At 38.3% G+C, this 15,859-nt stretch overlaps 1 protein-coding gene and 1 long non-coding RNA gene across 15 annotated transcripts in view; one reads left to right on the top strand and one right to left on the bottom strand.

Moving 5' to 3' along the window:
• PRLR (prolactin receptor) overlaps nt 1-15,859 on the top strand; it is a 152,458-nt gene that overhangs the window by 102,842 nt on the left and 33,757 nt on the right. Inside the window, exon 1 of one of the 14 annotated variants that reach the window (XM_086867684.1) lies at nt 11,421-11,943. The exons of the other annotated variants lie outside the window; for them this stretch is intronic. The gene's annotated coding sequence lies outside the window, so the exon portion shown is untranslated. Of the gene's footprint in view, nt 1-11,420; nt 11,944-15,859 lie in introns of those variants that run through there. 14 annotated transcript variants of the gene reach the window in all.
• Nucleotides 2,792-7,704, bottom strand: LOC147648557 (uncharacterized). The gene is made up of 2 exons (XR_015280311.1): nt 7,544-7,704; nt 2,792-6,365 (listed from the first exon to the last, which is right to left on the bottom strand). It is a non-coding gene; the product is annotated as an uncharacterized LOC147648557 (long non-coding RNA).

A 15,859-nucleotide genomic window follows, 5' to 3' on the forward strand; every position in this document is an offset into this window, starting at 1 on the left:
ATTATGAAGACTATTAGAAATTAATACTGAAACAGATAATTGACTATACAAGCAATTCCAGCAAAAGAATGTGCACATGAGAAAGCATTACACTGAATGGTTTTAGAGCTGAATCTGTATGCTGAGTTCCATATATAAATCTTACTAACATCCCTTGCCTCCTCTTTTCATGCATGTAGATTTAGCAGTTCTACATACATGCAATGAAAAAAACATCATCCTTCAAAGGCAGGTAAATAAAAGCCCAAAAATCAGAAGTTCTTTGTGATGACCTTTGTATCTCTGTCCTGTAGCTGGAATACTCAGTTCTGTGATGTCACTGTGTTTGCCATGGGCTTTCTGTTCCTGTGTACAGTACGATGGCATGATCAGGTGTCCCTCAGGCAGAGGCGAAAGGGGAGCAGTGCAGCAGACAAATCAGTACTTCACGACTTTCAGACGAGTGAAATATTGATGTTGTGGTCACTTGCTGTTTTCCACTAGGAGGAATAGGTTATTGCTTTCCTTGTTCCCTTCCTTAGAATAAACTTTGAGCCATTTTTCTATGTTTGCTAATCTTCTGCACCTTGCAATGTACTCATTGGTATGATGGTTTAAAATTTACTTCTGGGGTTTATGTATTTTAGATATTGTTCTTCATTACTTTCATTTTGCTCAGCTTTTTGTGGGGATTCATTAACAGGCTGCTGGTAAGTGGTCTACAAACCTTGGATTGAGTCAGTTTGCCCCCCATTCCTTATAATTCCTTTTTATGCCTGACTTTGCTTTGCATACTCTATTCTCTGTCCTTATTTCACACATCAGACCAGGCTTGTATTCTTGTAGCTTAGGTCATTGTGCCATTATTAAATATTTCATCATATCAGAATAACTACCTGTTAATATTCTATATAAAAATTCTATATAAAATTCTATATAAAATTATTCTACACAGAAAAAGAGAAGCAAAAACTTAAAAAAATTTAAAAAAAATTAATTCTTCACCTAAACAAGCCAAACAAAACTTGCAGGTAGACCAGAAAAATTTCAAAGTAAGCCTGAGAAGCCGCAGTACTGCAGACTTGCAAAGTCAGGACAGTGTGATGTCTGTTGTCACCAATGGCTGTAGTGTTTTTACAGACCTACCAGGCTACAGTAGAAGACAGCCATACCATTAGAGAAAAATGGAATTGAATTTGAGGTGAAATTTGATCCTAGACCACAGGTGCTGTGATGTAAAATATCTATAAACACAAATAAAGAAATAGGAATCCTAACATGAAATCAGTATGTGGAAACCAAGTACTGATAATTTGAACTGGCATGAATTGTTCAATTTATTTGTCAAGTAAATGCCAGACAGCCATGGCAATTATTCAAAGTGTGTCCAGTCTTGAAAGAAAAGTATTGAAGCTGTTGTTCCCTTGGTAAACCATTACACAAATAATTGCTCCATAGTTAACTTTTGTGAGTTACCACTCTTCAGAATGAGAAAGAGGTTGATGATTTGAAAAGAAATTGGTTAACTTAAAATCTTGTTTGGAAAGCCGTTCTAATTAGCAAATACTTAACAGTTTTGTTTTCAAGGATAATATTGAATGTGTTATTATGTGTGCAGTTTTCACATGGTTTCTTACATAATTTGTGAGGCATTTTCTTGCACCACATTTTTGCTCTTGTTTGAGGATGTATTGCTACTTATTATGCTAGAATCCTTCCAATTAATGTTGGCATAGCTGGCAGTGGGATCAGGGGGATATCCTTGATCTTCTATCAAACTGTAAATTTTGGTTTTCTTTAATTGTGTGAGGTTTTCAGGCATTCTGTTACATTGTAAACTGTTAATTTGACTTTTGTGCCCAGTGGAGCAGAAAACTACTGTGTAGAAGTCAGATGTCTTTTAGCTAACGCTAAATTCAGTGAGATTTATCTGTATATACTGAATACTGATGTCTTGGGTTGCAATGCAAGATGTAACCAGAAGTATGTATTCTATTACCATCTGTTGAAACCAGGCAGGGCAGTGTTCCTTATCTCTTCTATGACCCATCCCTCATAACTGGGAGAGCCAGCTGTTAAAACCAGCTGTGGCAGTGTTCTTTATCTCTTCCACAACCCATCCTCCCTCCAGGGGGATCTCTTCTGTTAATGGGCCATTGAGTCTCACTGCAGGACTGATGAAATTGCATCATCCCATTGTGAGATGCTCCACCCAGGGGGAGGAGCCAAGCGTTCCTACCTGGATACTATCAGAGACCCAAAATGCCCCTGGCATCCTTTCTCCACTAAATTCCCAGAAGAAAGCAGGACCCATCTACACCACCACTAAACCTCCAGCAAAAATTGATATCCTTCTACAGAACCATTACATCAACACAACCACATCTGTCACTCCAGGAGGGTTGCAGCCATCATTTAATCAGACTTCCCATGTCGTTACCTGAAAGCCCCTGATTTCAAGATTATAATTATTTCTGAGGGGATACATTTTTCCATTTCAAGGTAGGTTTCTGCCTTCCTTAGCAGACACCTGTCTTTTCAAACCAAGACAACAGACAGTGCAGAGCAGAAGAAATTGCTGTATCTGTAGGGTTGATATAGAAGGTAAAATAACTCAATATTTAACTTAGATGACTGCTTGCCATATTTTCATTACTGTCCATGGTTAGAGATAAGATAATAATTAGAGAAAGTGCAGTAATTTACAAAAGAAGGATGCATATTACTTTTTTTTCTGCAATGCAGTAGTGTCTAAACCACAAATAAATCAAGGCTTTGCACTATACAGGGGAAAAATGAAGGCACCAATGTCTTTTGTTTTGGAATTAATTTTATTTTATGATTCAAAGCTGGAGATCTTTTACAGGATTCATGGAAAATTTTAGCACTGAATTTGGTGTTCAGCATTAAGAGTGGATTCTGGCAATGTAATAGAAGAAGTAAATCTGTAATTAATAGAGTTTCTGAAGAAATTGAATATGTGTTCACTGTATATGTTCCTGGTAATTTATTTCCTATTCTATTTAGGGCTGCCATTTTTTAATTGTCAGTAACTCTGATTTTGGCAGCAATAGCTGCTGCAGACACTTCTGCAGGTTGTCTACCCAGCCTTACAGGCTACTTGGGCTTCTTGCAGTGTCATTGTAGAGCGTGTCTGGGCTCCAGCTGGTGCACCCACTCTTCTTGTGTAAGAGTATCTCAAATCCAGTGCTTCTTTTGTCACATGGGGTTGTCATATCTAGCTTAATTGTAAAGAGAGTGGATAAGAAGGAGAATTTCTGATTTTAATACAGAACCAGGAAATAAATGTTATTCACTGTTTAAATGTACTATTAATAAATTGCTGTTTCTCTCTCTCTGAAAAAAAATATATATATATATATTTATACAAACTTTGAGACACTTTAAAGGTGTGTACTTAAGCAAAGCCTTATCAAGGTTAAAACTTCCCCTTCATCTAAGATCAGATATACTGATCTTGCATTACACCATTATTAATTATAAATAGTGTAGATCCATATTTTTCCTGGTAGTCTCATTATCAGGTATCAGTATAATCAAGCAGAATAGAAGAGAATGACTTTTTAAATAATGACCTGGAATGTCTAGAAAGACTGGCTCTATTTAGCATGCTGAGAACAAGGCTAGTTCACACCAACAGTATAGCTCCTCTTTTCCCAGTTACAAAATATGTTCATTATTTAGGAGTGCTCCTGATCCAAAGCAATTTCTTATCATGCCCTTGAGATCAGCAGATCAAGCACTGGAACCTGTATCACAGAATCCCTGTAGCTGGAAAAGACCTCCAGCATCATCAAATCCTGTATGTAAAAGGGTAACAATAATAGGGCACAAATCTCCCCATCATGTACCAGTGTCCTTGAGCTTTCTTTGGCAGCCCCAGCTGCCTCACAAGCTGGAGGTCTCTTCTCTCTGAACAGCATTAACAGCAGGAGCTGCAGGAGGGACTTCATCTTTTCCTGTACCCACCTGCTGAGCCTCTGCTCCCTGCCTTTGCTGCAGCTTTTCCTCCCACATGTACAACCGGTAACACAGTGGAATAAAATCAGTATTTGGGATCTAAAGTCGACAAAATTTTTGGACAAGTGGAAACAAAGCAAATTAATATCTCTTCCTCTTCAAGACTGTTTAAGATATGCTTTACAAGGCAGCAAAAGCTCTTTGTTTCATCATTATATGCAATGAAGTAGTTGTTACAAGAAGTAGTTGTTACTTAAATTGAAGCTGAGTTATCTATCTCTCTTTGTATGTATAGAGATAAATATATCTTCATCTAAGATCAGATATCCTGATCTTGCATCACAGCAATCTTAAGTTTTTTATATAAGATCCATATTTTTCCTGGTAGCCTCAATAATTAGAGTATCAGCATATTCAAGCAGAATAGAAGAGGATACTTTTTTAATTATGACCTGGAATGTCTAGAATCATACATATCACATGTATATGTATCAATCACATGTATCAATACACACATATTGGGTGAGTCCTTGTTCATCCCTTACTTATAGTCCTATTTAAATAAAACCATGGTTAACAGGATCTTGGTATTTCCAAGGATTTTAGGAAGGTTTTTTTGTTCAAATCTTCTTTATGCTGGCTCTCTACAGGAAAAAAGAATGCTTGAAATTTCACGTTGTGGTAATAAAAATGAAATATGCTATGAAATATCAGGTTTGTTTGTTCACAGGTATTTTTTGTAGTTTCATGCTGCTGGAGGCTGATATGTTGTTGGTAAACAGCTAGATGTAGAGCTGAAAGAGCTCCTGCATAGAGACAGTATTCCTCTGCATAATATTCAGAATAATGATTTTTAGAGAAAAAATAGATTAAGCTGAATGGATCAATGCATTTGTGACCTAATCCCACATTGGTTGCATAAATTCTAAAGCAAATCTTTTGAAAATTTAAAAACCACAGCAATTATTACCTCCATATGTAATTTTTTAGGCAGAATATTTCTTTATATTTAGATATTTATTCTTTATATTTAGATATTTGTCTTTATTTAGACAGAATATTTTAAAGCTCTGTGCTTTAGGCAGCCGTCATCTTTTCTGTTGTACAAAGGACTGAAGTTTGCATCTACACCAAGAATTCTCTGCTGCTGAGATCTACTTTTTCATGTCATGATTTTAGGCTACAATCAACCTTAGTTCCTAGTTTCAAGTATACTCTTTTATTCCCTTCTACATGTCTTTCCTTGCTGTTTTCCCCCATAGCTTCCTTAATTTGATCTGCTGTTTTGCTTACAGGATTGTGCTTGTGAACATGGTCTGTTTTAGCCAATAGGGCATTGGGATAACCAAGACTGTTGGTTTTTTTCTCATTCTTATCTCTTTGTTATTATTATTACCATCTTGTGATGGAGCAGGGCTGCTTGCTTTCCTATAAAGCAGCTCAGATTGGTGAGACCAGGCAGACTAATATTTTGTGACTGAGCAGCATTTTGGTGCTTCTGTACAGTCACAGAGTGAAAGAAAATACTTTATTACCTCATGGCCGCAGAATTTATTGCAAATTTGCTTTATAGTGCTGATATACATATATCTGAGGGCTTCCTTTCCTGAATGCGTAAATCATTAACAGAACTCTGTATGGGGTCAGTAGTCAGCTTATGGTCTAAGCAAATAGTGCTTACATTTGTCTAGGGCACAGGGTTACAGTAAATCATAAAGCTGTTGAAGGTTCAAATTCAGCAATGACTCCTCTCTAGTTGCAAAAATTACACCTGAAATTTTGTACTTTATGCACACAGTAATGGTTCAAAATATAAAGACTCCTTTTCATTACAGAAAAATCCAGCTAATGGAAACAGCTCCTGCATAGCATCTGCTTAAACTGAGCTTCTTTTCCTGTTTCTCCCTTTTCTCTGGCAGCCAGTGCACTCATGCCCTTTATTTCTTTGAAGAGCGTTTAAGCACCTTGTCCTCACCCTTGGGATCTATTCAGCCCTCTGCATTTACTCACAAACCCCATCCCCAACCTGTGGCTCCACTCTTGTGCTATCCGGTGTCAAGATCTGGTCTTGCTGTTCTTTCCATCAAATACATTTAGGTCAACATAAACTTTGTCTTTCACTTCTTTCCACAGCAAAGAAAGCATTTAAGGGACAAGTTAATACTTCATCTTGCTGAGAAAGGCAGTGAAGGCTTACACTTGTAATCTGAGTTTTGTGATACTCAGGTTTATTTCTTTTGTAGAGGTTTTTGTGAAACACTCAGTGTCATCGTTGCTGGCTTCCAAGAATACTTTCATCAATACCCCTTTCTTCTAGAAGTTCTTCCAAACTCCTTCTTAGTTTGTGATTTTCTACTTGATCCTTCTCAGCTTGTAAGGTGTTAGCTATAGGAATGCATCTCAACCTGAAGTTTGAAAAATAAACTGTAAAAATGCAGTGTTACACAAATTGTTTTTGTTAGCAGCTCATTTAAGAATAGTATGCTGTACAAAAACAGTTTGCATGAGTTCACTCTAATCCTGAAAAACCTAACTGTACATCATCCTAAAAACAGACTGCAAAAGGTGGTAAAAATGGTTTTTAAAGGGAAGATTATGTTTTTACTTCATCTTTCTTTTTTTTTAAACTGGAAAAAATAAAACAGTATTCAAATTTTTAAAAATGCATATAGTCATAAAGCTGTGATAGTGAAGTAACCTTCCAAGTGTTATTTTCAGCTATATTCAATGTATTTCACTCACTGTGCCATCATTGAATATGGAAATTATGTTAATTTCTATATAGTTGATGAGAGAAGTTGTGAAGCTTTTGTGAAATTTGGCAGGAAAAATTGTAAGCTGTATTGACTTTTTTTATTTTGTTATTGGAATTACCTCCATGGATTTGAAATCAGCTGTTTACTAAAAGAGGTGTACAATTTCCCCACTTTTTTGTATAAAAGGTTCCTTATTTATCTGAATAAGAGGAAGCATCTGAAAGATTAGGCCAGCTGATGCAATAAGTGCCTTTTCAGAAAATATTGCATAGGAAAAAGCAACCAGGGAATAGAAAGAATAAATACATAGTTACTGACATTCAGAAATAGAGAAGGTAGATACTTCAAGAAAGGAATCCCAAGAGATCTTACTGGTCTATTTATTGTGGTGAAGGAGACACTCTTAAGAATTTTCTTTCAGGTTTTCATTTCAGTTGTTTATACATAAACATAGAGAGATTAATATTTTTATCTTCAAATCAGTTTAATCACTAAAGGTCCTACTGGACCTCCGCTGTCCAGAACTAGAAATTTTGTAAGCCTTTTTCCAGAGTTATTGCATGTAAACAGCATGGTTTTATTTAAAATAAAGATGTTACATTTCCCATGATCTAAAATACATTCTGAGTCAGAGTGGCACTTGTTTAGTTTTCCCAAGTATTCCCTAGGTGCTTATATATTCATGTTGTGTGAGAGGGCATTGCACTCCCCATACAAGCACAAAAACAACATCAGTGGAACTTGCAAGTCTTATGCCTTGCATTACCAAAAACAAAAAACAAAAAAACAAAAAGGTGGGAAAGCATATGAGAATTTCAAAACCTTACCTTATTTTCTGTTGCTGAGTAAGGGCAAGGTGATGTTTTTTCTCTACACATCAACCTTAATTGTATCCATCCTTGAGGAAGTAACGTCAGCCTCTCACCACGGTGAAGAGAATTGCGGATGTGCTCCCAGGGCCTTGGGGAGACATCTCCAGCCTTAGGGGCTAAGAACAATGAAGTGATAATTTGTTATTGATATAGCTGCATTCATTTCAATAGCTGTAAACCTGGACAGCTGTTGTCAGTGATGTTATTGAACAGGCAAACAGACTTTTTCTGACAGGCCAGGAGGCCATGTGGCACCTCCTCTAACAGGAGACAGAGACATTAACAGGAACACACTAGAGCTGGGAACATGCAGCTCTAATGAAAATGACAGAGGAAAATGCATTGCTACCTATGCTTACCTTTTTTATCTGTAATGACAGGCAGCTGCATTAGGCCAAGCTCTTTCTAGCATGCCAGTTTCAGAATTACTCTTTCCCCAAGCACAAAATATTCTTGAACTATTTCTTCTGCACACAAAATATGAAAAGGTTTTGCTGAATATCTTAGCAGTGGGTTCTTGGGGTTTTTTTAGCTGCTTGCTCTTGCACAGATTTGGAACATTCATCCCAAACTGGCTGGGAAAGGCTGATATTACACCAGTCAAAATGTGTAGTCCTTTCCTGAGCCTGTAGTAAAATCCCTGATTTAAAGGCTGTTTCATTATCAGCCATTTGTCCTGAGTGTGTGAAAGCCCACAAGCTGGCTCACAGTCTTTGCTGAACCCCTCTGTTTTATCTGCCCTACTGAGACCAGCTGCTTTATTTGCAACAAAGTAGATTTCTAACTGCATCTGTACACAGACAATATGAATAGAGGGAAGTTGAAATACACAGTATAACAAGGCAAATAATTTAGTGTTAATATATGATTTGGTAATTGTCTCACACAGAAAGAACTGTTTTTAGTATTTTGGTGGGGTTTTAGATCTGTTTGCTGTCCTAGCTGACAATTCTACAATTCTTCTGACAATTCAGAAGCTGATGAAATTTTTTTCATTTAATAAAACTTATTCTAGAAAAATTAAACAAAATTATCTCTTCAAGTGAAGACTGTTTTGAAGAAACAGCAGTAGCTCATTAGAATTAATTTTAATGATATTTATATAATATGATATTTTCATGATATTTATATAATTTTTACTTCAATTTTGTTTCCTTTTATAGAAATATTCATATATTCACAATATTCATATTAGGTTGGTGCTGGTATACCATTTTTCATGTAGGTCAAGTGTTTTTTTCTTGTTTTCCTAGATTGTTCACACTTAGCCAAATATGACTGAAGGAGCTGTCCTTTTCATTTCACACTTTTCATTTACTTCCAAAATGGAAAAAGGGCAACAAACATCGTAGAATTAATACACAATTACTGCATCAGAAAGACAGCCTAAAATTCAGAAGAGTGCTCCAAGAAAGTAAAGAGTTCGGATTACAGCCAGACAGTGACAATGGGATGGTAGAACTATAAACAGAAAGGAAAAATACAGGCCTCCATTTTGATGGCAATAGTCCAGTACCTGCAGGAAAGTCACTGGGAGGATGAGGGAAGGCTCCACATGGTAGGAGGACAACAGACACCAGGTGATACTGAAACAAGAGAGGTTCTCACTTGCATCAGGTACTGCTTGTTCACCCTAAGGACAGTCAGGCAGTGGAACATGCTGCCTCAGAGTCTTTGTGCTGTACCCATCCTTTGAGATTTTTATGCTGTGAGTAGATAAACCCAGAGCAACAGGTTCTGGTCTCATGGGTGCGTGCTTTCAGCAGAGGATGAATAAGAGATCCTCCAGTATGAATTATTCTTTAGTTCTGTGGGTTTGTGCTGTTCTGATAAACCTTAATAGGTCCCATGAAATTTGGGTCACACTGCTGGGTCTTTCTGCTGCTTTTGTTTTCAATTTTTAGTGCATTTTTTTACAATCCACTTCCATACTGACGCAGTCTTTTTCTGCGTTCAGCATTTCCTGAATTAAATTATTCCTCTGTGCATGTCCCACACAGTTACCTCTGCTTTTTTAATCCTTCATTAGCAGGGCTCTCAGTAAGAAGTAGCACGTGTTTAGCTGATCTTTTCAGTCTTGGCAATAAGATTTACCTGTCATATCTAACTTAGTGTAATTCAACACATGCAGGAGAATATATGGATGTCACCCTTCTTAACCTTGCAGGTTTGTTTACTCAAACATTTAAACTGCAAATGTTCACAGGGTTTTATGGAGCTCTAAACAAACATGCACTTGGTTTTCCACATTCCACACAAAACAGCTGTTGTAAGTCTAAAGTTAAGGTCACCTAGCTTTTTTGGCTTTCTTACCTGTGTTCAGACAAACAGTATTGATTGCTCTTCAAGAACATTTTCAGAACATGTTTTTAGGACATTTATTTTGAAAATAAAGTTAAACAAATACATACTTCTGCTAGTCTAATTTGACAAACAGAAATAGGTGGCTAATTTCAACTGGCAACATCTCAAGTCTTTATATGCAAACTTTCAGTGTTTAATATACAACTTGTGAAATATCAGCTAATTGCCAAGTATTTGATTTTGATCTAAAAAAATTGCAGTGGTAAGTAATTTAGTCCTTTTTCCCCTACCACAATCTTTCTTCTCTTAGCCTCCTCTCCCTTCTGTATGCTCACATGCACAGACACACACAACAAAGGACAGTTTTCCTTTTACCTTTGTCTTCCACAAATCTACTACAGCATGTCCTCTCCTTTCTCTGCAGGGGTCTTTTCTTGATCTTCCTTCATTCTCCCTTCACATCTTATTCTGCATTTATCTGAATAGACAATTCCATCTGTCATCTCTGTAGTTGTCTGTCATCTACAACTCCAGACCTTCCCTTCTGACTTTTATCCAAACAAAACTACTGGCCTGTCCCTTTGACATTTCTTTGTGAATTTGTCACCAGCAGAGCAAGCTAGACAAGGCTCAAAGATAATTCCTAATCAGTCACACAAACCACTTTGTTTGTCATGTTCTTCCTTAACTTCTGTAGCAGACTCAACCATCCTGACAATTAAGCAGCAGGTAATTTTCCACATCTGCATTCAGACCCAGGCTATCTTGAAGATTCTCGTGCATTACTATTCTGAAATATTGTGTTTCCTTACTTCAGATCTCTTCACGTATTTTACATTAAGCTGCTACTAAAATAAAGAGAAAATTTGAGCAAGGATCAAGCAACCCTCATTCCTTCCCATCCAAGTACCTTAAAGATGAACCTATAGTTAGTCTGTCGTGGTTATATTTTTTGCTGTCACTTTAACTCTTGCATTCTCAGCCAGAATGGAAAAAAGAGGACTAGAAAACAATTCTAGCCCAGCTTATTACACACCATAAGATATTTGGGACTGATTTTCCTAGAACGATATGATAATTTAACTTACACCTCCTGGTTTGTTGGCAAATGACCAAACAAGTCCATTCTTACCCAAGTGAGACAGTAACTGGTAGGCTACATGTTCTTTTAAAAGCCTATGCCCTCTTTGCTCAGGTGGCAACCCATAAAAAAAGGACTGCATTGTCAGAGTGAACAGAAACACTGTTACAGACTTACCAGAAAAAAGTTAATAAAAGACATCAGGAAGAAGGAAGCTAGTGTTAAAGTGGCAAGGTGAAATAACTTCTTAGAAAATCAGGCTTTTTTAGTTCCACTGCATGGAAAAACATGTTTTTTCTTCCAGGCTGGTCTCAGCTTTAATCATGTGTTATTGACACGTTTCAGAACTTAACTTCTGTTGAGTCAGTATTGCAAAACTGTTACTAAGAGAGCTTTTGTTCTCACAAAATTACAGACTTACTGTATTCAAGGGCACAAAGTGTTATCAGTGGCCAAGTATTCAGTGCAGCTGAGGGTGTAAGGGATAAGCAATGTCCCAAGCCACTCATCATACCCTGACACCATCAACAAAGGTTAATACCACTGCGTAGAATGGAATTATTTGAAAACAATTTTGTTTCATACCAGCTGTCTGTGATTCAAACCTCATCTCCTGGCTTGAGAAGAAGGATGGTACATTAATCATTACAACAACCAGGATGAGTATTTTCTTCCTCTGTGCTGCCATGGTAGAGCTGGCAGAGAGCCCATTTCCTCAATTCACAATGTCCTTATTGGTTTTGTGTGCGAAGGGCTTCGTAGCAGGAGATGACAGGGGAGGCTTCTGTGAGAAGCTGCCAGAAGCGTCTCCCACATCCAACAGAACAAATGCTGGACAGATCCAAGATGGACTCACCACTGGCCAAGGCTGAGCCCACCAGTGGCAGCACTTCTGGGATGAAAACTGCTGCCTACCCACAGAAGGGAGAGAGGAATGAGAATGTGTGAGAGAAGCAGCTCTGCAGACAAGGTCAGTGAAGGAGGAGGGGCAGGAGCTGCTCCAGGTACCAAAGCACAGGTTCCCCTGCAGCCTGAGGTGCAGCCCATGGCAGCTGTGCCCAGCAGTCCCTGGAGGTCCAGGGGGGAGCAGAGATCCACCTGCAGCCCTGGAGGAGCCCACACCAGAGCAGGGGGATGCCTGAAGGAGGCTGTGATCCCATGAGAAGCCCGTGCTGGAGCAGGCTCCTGGCAGGACCTGTAGCCCATGGAGAGAGCAGCCCACACTGGAGCAGGTTTGCTGGCAGGAATTTTAACCCAAGCAGGGCCCCACAGTGGAGCAGCCTGTTCCTGAGGGACTGCACCCTGTGGAGGGGACTGGTGCTGAAGCAGTTCATGAAGAACTGCAGCCCATGGAAAAGAGTAATGTTGAGTAGGAGAAGTTTGTGGAGGACTGTCTCCTATGGGAGAAGGGGAACACTGTGAGGAGTCCTTCCTGTGTGATGAACACTCCACAACCCCCACTCCCCATTTGCCTACCCTGGTGGTGGGGGAAAAGTAGAGAAATTGAGAGTGAAGCTGAGCCTGAGTAGAAGGGAGGGGCTGGGGTTAAGTGCTTTAAGCTTTACTTTTTTTTTCTCATTACCTTAGTCTGAATTGATTGGTAATATATTAAACTCATTTCCCTAAGCCGAATCTATTTCGCCTGTGGCAGTAATTGGTGAGTGAGCTCTTCCTGATTTATCTGACCCAGGAGCCTTTCTTTGTTTTCTCTCCCCTGACCAGCTGGGCAGCCAGAGTGGAAGAGCAGCTCTGGTGGGCACCTGACTAATGAGGTGTCCATTCAGGACCAGTCAGGGCCAGCCCACCACAGTCAGGTGCTCCCCCCAGATGTCATAACCATTTTTTGATCATAAAAGCAGGGGACTTTGCTGGGTTTTAGTACCAAACATAATTGTGCAACTTAAGCTGCAGGAAAAAAGAGACCTGCATATTTTGTAGATGTTATAAAGGACAAAGGCTCATGTTCCCCAGCAACAAGATGTGTGCTGTCAATCTAGGATTTTTATAAAATTATTATGATTATGACATTTTGGGATATAGTTTCACTGCAATCGGTGAAAATGACCTTCAAATAGAAATGCCAAGTAAGTAGTTCTCATTAGGGGTTACCAACCTGAATGCTAATGGAGAGAGAGAAAAAAATACCAAGAAATGACAAATCTTTTATTTTCCATGCAGTTAGCCAAACATAAACAGATGAACTTTCTGAAGAATGACAGTTTGTTCCCAGGTTGAGAATTTATATGACTTATTTAATGGTTTGGCTGTAAAGTCAAAAATAAAGTGGTTTGTAAAGGAATTCAGTCATTGGCTGATGCCTTTGTTATGAGCAGATTTCCTCTAAAAAAGGAATCCGATTTTGACTAATGGAAAAAGTTCATATAAAATAAAATAGGAGATTCAGGATTAGAACCAGAATTTTATGATCCTCTGTGCCAGTACTTATATATATATACCAGTGGAAAATGAGCATTGCAGAGCTCTAAAACAAAGTTCTTCTCAGAGCTGGCTTCATTTTCTCTGTTTCTCACACAATGGAATTAGTTGTATATTTCAGCTTTATTTTTCAAGGGCTGTCCCAAAGGGTTAGACAGCCTCAGGCTAAAGCACCTGGAGTTCTCTCTGGAGCTCCCTAGTAGGAAAAAACATGGGCATACCACAGTAAATGCAGAAAAAGATATCTAAGATAATAAAGAGATGGAATTGTTCTACCAGCAAAACAACTTTCAGGGGAACTTCGTCAATGGGTGAATGGGGAAGTGGAGTAGATTAAGCCAGGCTTTTCCCAGTGGCATCCAGAGAAAGGACAAGAAACAGCATGAACAGTAGTACAGGAAAATGCACTTAAAAATAAGAAAAAACTTAACTATTGTGAGGGCAGTCAAATAGGATTAAGTCTGTCTAGAGAGGTTGTGGAATTTCTGTCCTTGGAGATACTCAAATCCCAACTGGACATGATGCTGAGCAAACTGCTCCAGCTGACCCTGCTTTGAGCATTGCAGGGGACTGGACATTCTCCAAAGGTCTTCTAACTTCATCCATTCTGTGATTCCTTGAAATGTTTGCTAAAATTTCTGCCACTTGGACTTTTTCTTTTTTAGTTACTTACAACAAAATCACTACTAATAATAATTCATCTCATGAATAATTCCTTCAATCAAAGTATCTTGGAAACATTAATTTAAATCAACTTGGAAACTATTAGTGTAGTTTAAAAGAAAAACATCTCAGTGAGATGCCCACCCATTTTGCAGATGAACAAGATGTCAGAGACTCTGCTACTGGAAGGGATGGGAGTAAAACCCTGGAGCTGAGTTCTAATTCTCCCTCTTCATCAGCAGAACATACACGTGCTTTCTGATACTCACTTCTGTCTTCTCAAACTCTAGGATGGTATCTGGAAGACTTGATGTCCACCTTGATAGTCTGCTCTATTTTTTTTCCTCCTCTTATGTGGAGTTTTGTGCTCCAAAACTCAGACTTTCACAGTGGAGACTACAAATAACACCAGGTCTTACGCAGCAGCAGCAGCAGCAGATGTCTAAACTGAGACTCTAATTTTGAAGGTCTTGAACCAATGAAGGTTCTTACCAATTTCACTTGTGGACAACGTGGAGAATTGCATCTCATTTTAATGTTTGCTGTCTGTATTTCTGCACTGGTTTTTAACATAGTTATTGATATTATTGGTGCACCAGTGCATTCTGCTGGTGGTTTACTTCTCTATTTGATGCATTTACCCCATAATCTGTAGTATTTGCCCTGTCATGGTATGAAAAGAAAAAATTACTTCCCATCAATTTTAGTTTCTAGTGAAGAATTGATTATGTATATTTAATGCACTGAGTAGCAAAAATGCATTAATTCAGTGACATAAAACTGATTCAATGTTCAAGTGTATACTAGTGAATTTAATTCCATAGCAAAACAGATGCTGAGAGCCTGTTACTAAGGCTTTAGATTCCTGGAGAATAAAGGGTCATACTTTGTACAGCAGTGTGGCTGTTACTGTGTACTTGTTGACTTGGAGATTTTCTGTTTGTCTATACTGTTGTATACGCGTTATTGTGAAACTCCTCTGGGTATACACAGGTTAAAAAAGTAAAGTCTCTTGCTCAAGCTAGAGGTTTTGAGACCTAAAAAAGAGTCTGTGATCTTTACCTTTCATATCCATAGCATCTATGCATACGTCAGTGTTTTCAAGCACCTGTTTCACTTTTCAAAGAATGAAATTTGTTTATATTATTAAAGAGCTGATCAGTAAGAATGGGAAACTGAAATAATGGAGCAGATTTTGAAATGCTGGGTGCATCAACAACTTGCAGAACCATGGTTCTTTCTCACCTCTGGAATGTTATAGAAATCTCTGCTGGAAGCACTGTCCCCTTGATTTCTTTTGCATATCAAAGACGAAGTGGGCTGTGAGCAGTGGCTAAATGTTGCCATGTTTATTTAACCTTCCAAAGCTGGGGTCTATCTCTTATCTGGATAGAGTAACACATCATTCTGACTGCACTTACAGCTTTCTCAAAGGGCAGCAACATATCCATACATGGGGTTAGTGCTGAGTGTTCAGATCTGTATGTCTGTGACCGACCCTCAATCTGCATGATTTTGTGCAATCTGTACATCCAGAGTTCATTCACACTGCGGTCCAGAATAGAGACTGAGGTAGACTGTAGGCTTCTGAACAAGTTTAAGAATACCACAGAGGTAGCTGTTGAACTGAAAATATTCTTGTTGTATTTGTTACTCAGCAGCACTTATCTGTGAAGAATAATGGATCTGTATAGTTGAAAATTTAATAATTTTTGTGCCAATCAACATACTACATAGAACATAGCTATGTTTAAATGTATGTATTTATGCAAATGTTTAAATGTAAC

The sequence above is a fragment of the Cyanistes caeruleus genome, chromosome Z (assembly GCF_971803275.1).
Source record: "Cyanistes caeruleus chromosome Z, bCyaCae1.hap1.1, whole genome shotgun sequence".
Taxonomy (NCBI): domain Eukaryota; kingdom Metazoa; phylum Chordata; class Aves; order Passeriformes; family Paridae; genus Cyanistes; species Cyanistes caeruleus.